Raw genomic sequence first — 7,785 nt, 5'->3', positions numbered from 1 at the left:
TGTGAAGCGGCCAGACCTGAAGATCCAAAGCTTTCGAATCTACATGACACAAGACAGCAGCAGAATATCCAAGAAGAATTCCAGTAAAGACCGGGTACCAAGAGTGTAGCAGAAGCCAGGGGCCTTGAACCAGACTAATGACTTACTGCAATGAAGACTTATAAGTTAAAATGTATGGACTAATGAGTATACTGTGCAACTCACTGTCTCACACTACAGCTTCCATACTGAGGCTTTTTGTTGTTTTGTCTATTTTTTTTTATTAGTTCTAGTTAGGGAACAAGCTTATTTCAAGTCCCTTCTCCCTCTCCCTCTCCTCACCCCCAACCCTCCTTCCCCACCCCCATCCACCCCCCACCCCATCCACCCACCACTCCCCAGGCAGGGTAGGGCCCTCAACAGGGGCTCTGCAAAGTCCACCAAGTCTTCCTATGCTGGTCCTGGGCCCTTCCCCATGTGTCCAGGGCCAGAGTGTAACCCTTCACGTGGGATGGGCTCTCAAAGTCCCTTCTTGCACCAGGGAAAAATACTAATCCACCAACAGAGGCTCCCTGGAGTGCAGAGGCCTCCTTAGTGACATCCATGTTCAGGGGTCTGGATCAGTCTTGTACTGGCCTCCCTGACAGCATCTGGGGTCGATGTGCTCTCCCTTGTTCAGGTCAACCGTTCCTGTGGGTTTCTCCAACCTGGTACAGGCCCCTTTGTTCTTCATTCCTCCCTCTCTTCAACTAAATTCCTGATTTTGGCTCAGTGTATATCTGTGGATGGCTGTCTCTGCTTCCTTCAGCCACTGGATGAGGGTTCTAGGATGGCATAAAGAGAAGTCATCAATCTCATTTTAGGGGAAGGGCTTTTGGGTTATCCTCTCCACCATTTCCTGGATTGTCAGATCGTGTCATCCTTGTAGGTCTCTGGAGATCTCCCTGGTTCCAGATCTCTTCTCGGGCCTATAGTGGCTCCCTCTGATATGGTATCTCTCATCCTGCTCTCTTTCCTCTATTCTTCCCCCAACTCAATGTTTCTGCCCCTCCATTTCCTCTCTTCTCCTCTTCTCTTGCTCTTATTGTAGCAGCTCCTTCCCCCCCTACCCTCATGCCCCCAATTAGTCTACCTCAAGATCCAGCCATTCCTCTCTTGGGTATATACCCAAATAGGGCATGTACATACAACAAGGACATATGTTCAACCATGTTCATAGCAGCATTGTTTGTAATAGCCAGAACCTGGAAGCAACCTAGATGCCCCTCAACTGAAGAATGGATTGAGAAAATGTGGTACATCTATACAATGGAGTACTACTCAGCAGAAAAAAGCAATGGAATCTTGAAATTCACAGGCAAATGGATGGAACTAGAGGAAACCATCCTGAGTGAGGTAACCCAGTCACAAAAAGACAAACATGGTATGTACTCACTGATATATGAATTTTAGACATAGAGCAAAGGATTACCAGTCTATAATGCTCTTCACCAAAGAAACTAGGAAACATGAAGGACTCTAAGGGATAATGGTCCCCAGGAATGGAAGTGGCATGAACTTCTGTTTTGTCTATTTTTGCTTTTCATTTTTCTTTAAAATTTATTTTCTTTTTGAAGGGAAGTTGCAAGGGCAGAGGGTAGATATGAAGGGATGGGGAGAAAAATTTGATTGGAATGTATACTGTGAAATCCACAAAGACTCAGCAAAAAAGGTAAAATCAAATAAAAGAAGTTTTGCACTTGTTCTATGCCATGTGGTCATCTGAAGATGGTGGTTCAATCATTACCCCTAATGATATAGAAGCAGTCATCAAAATCTCCCAACCAAAAGAAGCCCAGGGTCGGATGGTTTCAGTGCAGAATTCTACCAGAAACTCAAAGAACATTTAATATCAATACTCCTCAAATTGTTCCACACAATAGAAGCAGTTGTCATCATAATGCAAGACTTCACTCACACTACAAAGAATGATTCAGTATGCAAGCCAGCTCTTAAGGACTATCCCATGGAATTGTCACAATTTGATACTCTGTAATGTGTTTTCATGCACTTAGAAACTACTTTTGCTAAAAAGCATTGACTCTTCCCTTAGCTACAGGGTAAACAAAGCTGGGTGGAAGCATGCACTCTGCTTCCCTTTGAATGTGTCTCCTTTATTTTGGATCAGCTCATTATCTCTGCAGGTTGGCATGACAATCATTCAGAGTGTCTGCCTAAACTCTTTCCTGCCATTTAAAGGTAGAGAGACAAAAAACCATTGTCCTAAATCTATAGTCACCTTAGATTCCAGGAAACAAAAAGATTTGCTGAATAGAGTGAGACCCTGTAATGATGAGGTTGTTGTGACTATAGTATGTATAAAACAAAGGGACAGTTTTTGTTAATCCCAAAGATGGGGGAAGAAAGGCCACTGATGTCCAAATTAATTACAGCAAGCAACTAATTAAAGGAAGCTTTTTATTAGTGTACATGGGCTGCCTTTCCCCAAGGCAGGATTTGAGAGGTCAGCATTGGATTGAGGAATACAAAGTTTTTATAGCTAAGAAGTAAGGGGTTTCCAAATGATGCATTTTTGAACAGAATTGATGGGATTGCAGGAGCAGAACATCAGGACAACAAGTTAGTCCTAACAACTTCCTGAAACAAAGATCTAGTTTCAATTGGCCCTAACAAGAGGTGGTCATAACAGGACAGCCATAACAAACATTATGAAATAAAGGTAGGGTTGAAAAATATGGTTATAAGCAATTTTCTGAAATAAAGACATGGTTATCATTCCTGGAACAAGCAGTACAGAACCACTAGTAGTTAAGGTTACAAGTGGGGCATAGTCCAACTTTTGAGAAATAGATGCTTCATCATGAATAGTATTGAACCTAGTTTATTTTTATTGTAAGATAGCTTTTAAACTTCAGATGGAGGAAGACTTGTTTTTCATTTTCTCACATTTGAGAGAGATGATATCCCATCAAAGAACTGATAAAAGCAGACAGTAAGATGTACTGATGGTTTGAATGAGACATGTATTCCCTGGGCTCATATATTTAAATGCTTGGTCCCTAGTTGGTGACTCTGCCATGGGGAGGCTGTGAAAGTTCAGAAAGTACATACTTAATGGACAAACTAGGTTACAAGGAGCAGGCTTTGAGGGCTATAGTCTCACCTCACTTTCTGCTTCTCCTTTCTCCTCCCATCTCCCTGAGCTACCTATGTGTGAATAAAACTGTCATCAGCCAGGTTTTGGCTTCTTCCACCAGGCTTTCCTTGAAGATTGCCATGCCTTCTCTGCCATGATAGATTCCAACCTTCTGGAAGTATAAGCCAAAAAAAACCTTTTTAAATTCTCATTTGGTTATACAACTTTATCACAGCAACAGAAAATGAATACAGATATTAATGACAAATAAACTTTCTGTATTAATTCTCTTGGGGCATTTGAACTATTGGATATGCATGGTGTCACCATTTAAGTGAATAAAGCTATAAATTTTAGACATCATTGTATAGATGGAGACAAAATTTTTGGGTGTCAGAGATGTTTTCTTGTTTATCCTCAAATTATGTCACAAAAAACATAAATTTAAAAGACCAGTGAAGGGGGACTGAGTCCTAGGGGTATCAAACCTTAGGGAGATCTTTCCTGTGATGACACTATGGAGGCAAGCCTCTCCCTTCCCAGAACAGCCAGGAAATATGTGTTGTTCAATTATATTGAACACCCAGGAGCTTCACGTACAAAGCGTAACAGCCTCTTGGTATCAGCCCAGCTCTAGTGGGTGAAGCATACATGATTTTGATCTAGTTCTTAACATCCCATCTTTAAAATTGATGTAATTTTTGGATCACATCTGGGGAGCAGATGATTTCCATCACACTCGACCAACTTAGAAGTGAGTGTTTTATAACCAGACACAATTGCTCATTTTGTGGACAACTGTGATTGGCAAGAAGACTTGGAAATCATGTCAGTTGGCCAATTTATTATTTCTTTGGAAGGAAACTTATTATGTGAGGTTGCATATTATAAAAAACATTCAAGAGCTTTAGAGCCAAAGAATTATGGCTCTGCCAACCATTGCCTCCATATTCTGTGGTGCATCACTTACTCCTCATTATACCTATAAGATAGACTTATATATTCCAGTGAAGTAAGTGAATTTATATAGATAAAATACTAGGTAATTGGCAGCTAGCTAAATAATTGTGTGTTCTGTAAGCTTCTTGTACTTTCATTTGCATGTCTTTCTTTAGGTTGTTCAGGTTTTCTTTTATGATTTTTGAATATGATTCTTGCAGCTTTGAGTGGGGTTTCTTTTCTTCTTCTATTCCTAATATTCTTACCTTTGGCCTTTTCATGGTGTCCCATATTTTCTGTATATTTTGTGTTATGGGTTTGTTGGAAATCTTCAATGCCTGTGACTCTCTCTTCCATCTCTTATATTCTGTTATTTATGCTTGCATCGGTAGTTTCTGATTGTTTACTCAGCTTTTCTATTTCCAGCATTTCCTCAGATTGTGTTATTGTTTTTAAGTTTCAATATTTTATTCAAATTTTATTTTAAGTGATATTAATTACAACATTTGAAGGGTAGGAGCTAATTCCACACAAAATGGAAGACTCTATAATGTACCCATTATATTGCTAAAAAATAGATCGGGGAGGCTATAACAGAGGTCACTTTAGATCCCTAGTGTTGTCATGGTTTGAGCAAAATCACCTGTCCGGCTTAAACCTGGAGATACTGGAAACTGTTTCATACTCTGGTGAAATGGCAGAGTAAAAAAGAAGAGAGAAACACACAGAGAGAACTGAAATAAAGAAAGAAAGAAAGAAAGAAAGAAAGAAAGAAAGAAAGAAAGAAAGAAAGGTAGGAAGGAGAGTAGGTAGGAAGGAAGGATAAGAAAACCATACAAGGAAAAATTATGTCTTGAATGACTGGCTCCATCATGCCCACCCTCTCTCTCCACCCTAAAGTGGCACAAAAGCAATAGCTAATAGTACTTTTGGTGTAAAACAGGAAACTGATGGGCTAGGATGGGAACAGGGCATGGAGATCTGTCTTAAAAAGTCCCTTTCACAAAGGTGTGTACTTGCTTCTCAACAGTTAGGATTGGAACACCAAGATTCGATGCTCAGGAAGTCACAATTTCATCTGTGTAGTTGACACAGATTTACAAAGGGCCCACACATTCCCAGCTTCTGCTTGCTGCCTGACATCTCTGGAGCGACTCCTGCCCAACCCACATCTACAACTAAAAGGATCCTTTTAGGAATGGGATTTCTGCTGTACCTCTGAAATGATAAACGCCTTAAAGCCGAGCCATCCTTATCCTGGACATCTAAAGTGGTATTTATCAATTCTCACATCCCAAACATACAGCATTAAAAGGTACACTAAATTCTGAAGGTAGCTATACTAAAAAATAGTTTAAAATTAACGATTGTACAATATTCATTTATGCTTGAAATTCCAGTCCTAGACCAAGCTTGTGGCCACCCACATTGACATTCTTGCTGTCCAGCAGAGCTGACAGTGTCAGTTTGATACGTGGCTTTAGGTTCTGAGTGTACCCTACATGGATCAGTGTAGAGTTGTTCATTTTGGCTGAAAAGCAGGCATCAGGGTCGACCTGATACTTGGTTGCTATTCCAAAGCGAGTGTCACTATTTTCTGCTGTCCTGGCAAGACTGATGGCAGTTTCCAACTTCTTTTTCACCTTTTGGTAAATGGAGCCACCAAACTCTGACCCATCATTCATATTAGCATGAAGCTAGAACTCATCCGTCTTTTACCCAACTGCAAAGTTGCTCTGGGTCACTCAGGACTTTGAGGTCTCAAAATTCATCTGGTAGCCAGCCAGCCAGCCCTCATAGCCAAGCAGCAGAGCACCCCAGATCGAGGGCCCAGTGATGTCACAGTGCACATCCCAGCTCAGGTTGATATGCTCCCTCTTGTACCCTGTCTTGATTTTAGCATTTTTTTTTTCTCCCAGTGTTAAGCGAGAAGGATGAGTCAAAGGTCAGCTTCAGTCCACAGGTGTGCTGGTATTCCACGGTAATCTCGGTACCCAGGTTGTTGTCTGTGATCCACTTCTCTGTAAATGTCAGCCCATACTGGGCCCTTCTGTATTTGGTTTCCAGACTGCAGTTCACGGTGTTAGTCTTTGTTTTGGTGGAGCCTGAGCTGGTGAATTCCAATCAATCCAATCTTGGATTTTGTTTTTAAATCAAGGTTTTTTTTTTTTTTTTTTTTTTTTTTTTTTTTTTTTTTTTTTTTTTTTTTTTAAGCCAAAGCCATATAGCCCTTGGTGAAAACATCCCTGGCAGACTTGCATATGTGGGAGGTACAGTCGGAGACGGTGATGGCGGGAGCAGCAGCAGCTATGATGGGGGCTGTCGTGAGGAGGATGGGCCTGTGTTATTTTTTTTTTTATTGTCTCTATTTCAGATTTCAAGACTTGCACCTTTTGAATTGTTTCTGCCGCTTGTTTGGTTGTTTTTCCTTGGATTTTCTTGTTTTCGTTAAGAGATATGTGCATTTCTTGCATTTTTTTGGTTTGTCTTTTACTCTGTTTCTTGAAATTTTTTGTTTGTTTTTTCTCCCATTTCTAAGGGATTTTCTCATTTCCTCTTCAAGGGTATCTATCATCTTCATAAAGTTGTTTTTAAGGTCGTTCTCTTCTGCTTCATCTGTGTTTGGATGTTCATGTCTTGCTGGTGTGGAGTCCCTAGACTCTGGTGGTATCATATTGATCTTTCTGTTGTTGAATGTGTTCTTATACTGTTGTCTTCCCATCCCTCCTTCCAGTGGGTGCCAGTGCGGTCTCTCCTCAGCCTGGTGCATATGGCACCAAGTTTGTCTTCCAGTGCGTGCAAGCAGGTCCAATACTCTGATAGCTTTTCTTTTCCCATGGGTGGAGGCAGGAATAGCACAGTGACATTAGCAGACCCTGGATGGCCTAGTCTGTGGGATGGGAAGGGTTCCCTTGTGAGCAGTCCAGGCCTCAGGTGTCTCTGAGCACAGCACTGGAAGGTGGGCCTGAAACAGGTCCAAGCTTATCTTCTCCTGTGAGTGGAGGTGGGACTAGCACTGATAAGTTGGCAGACTCTGGATGGCCTGCTCCACTGGATGGGTTCCCCAGCATGCAGTCCCCAGGCCTCAGGTGGTTCTGAGCAGGGCACTGGAAGGTGGGGCATCCTGGGAAACTTTTAAGTAAAATCTTAAGATCTTCCCATTGCAGAAGAAGCTGCAATACAGGGTTAGTCAGAATGTGTGTCTAGATCAATTCTTGTCCTATCGATGGGACTTCACAAATAAGTACCTACTGATTGATCTAACTCTTTTTCTTACTCAATATAAGATACTGCTCTTTGGTAATGTGAATTACTACATACCCAAGCCAGTGACAATCTTCCATCACTAGGTGCAAACTGAGGCTTTGGTAGTTTTCCCTTGAAAATGTGTGCTTCAGAAGCTCGGTGATATTCCTCACCTTAATTACATTCTGGACTCTTAAGCCTCTGAGATGATAGTGAGTAATTGTTAGGCAAACAGCATTCTGGAGATATCTGGAAATGCACATTTATCAATATTCACAGTCTAATTAATTACAGAGTTAAACCATGTCCCAGGTTCATATAAACATGCCATTTCATTTTGGTGCTTGCCCTTTCTTTCAAGTAAATCTTTAGTTATCTCCGTCCTGGGAAAAAATAAGTGAACCTCTGATTCACTTACCCTTCTGCTGTCACAATCTGTCTTTCAGCAAGACATGCGCAGATGGCAATGAGAGTGAGGCAGGTGG

At 41.3% G+C, this 7,785-nt stretch overlaps 1 pseudogene; it reads right to left on the bottom strand.

Annotated features, from left to right (window-relative positions):
• Positions 1–5,374: 5,374 nt before the first annotated feature.
• On the bottom strand, positions 5,375–6,206 carry LOC100756939 (annotated as a pseudogene).
• Positions 6,207–7,785: the final 1,579 nt, after the last annotated feature.

The sequence above is a fragment of the Cricetulus griseus genome, chromosome 4 (genome assembly GCF_003668045.3).
Source record: "Cricetulus griseus strain 17A/GY chromosome 4, alternate assembly CriGri-PICRH-1.0, whole genome shotgun sequence".
Lineage (NCBI taxonomy): Eukaryota > Metazoa > Chordata > Mammalia > Rodentia > Cricetidae > Cricetulus > Cricetulus griseus.
The sequence above is the reverse complement of the archived record's forward strand: the minus strand, read 5'-3'. Positions and strand labels throughout refer to the sequence as shown.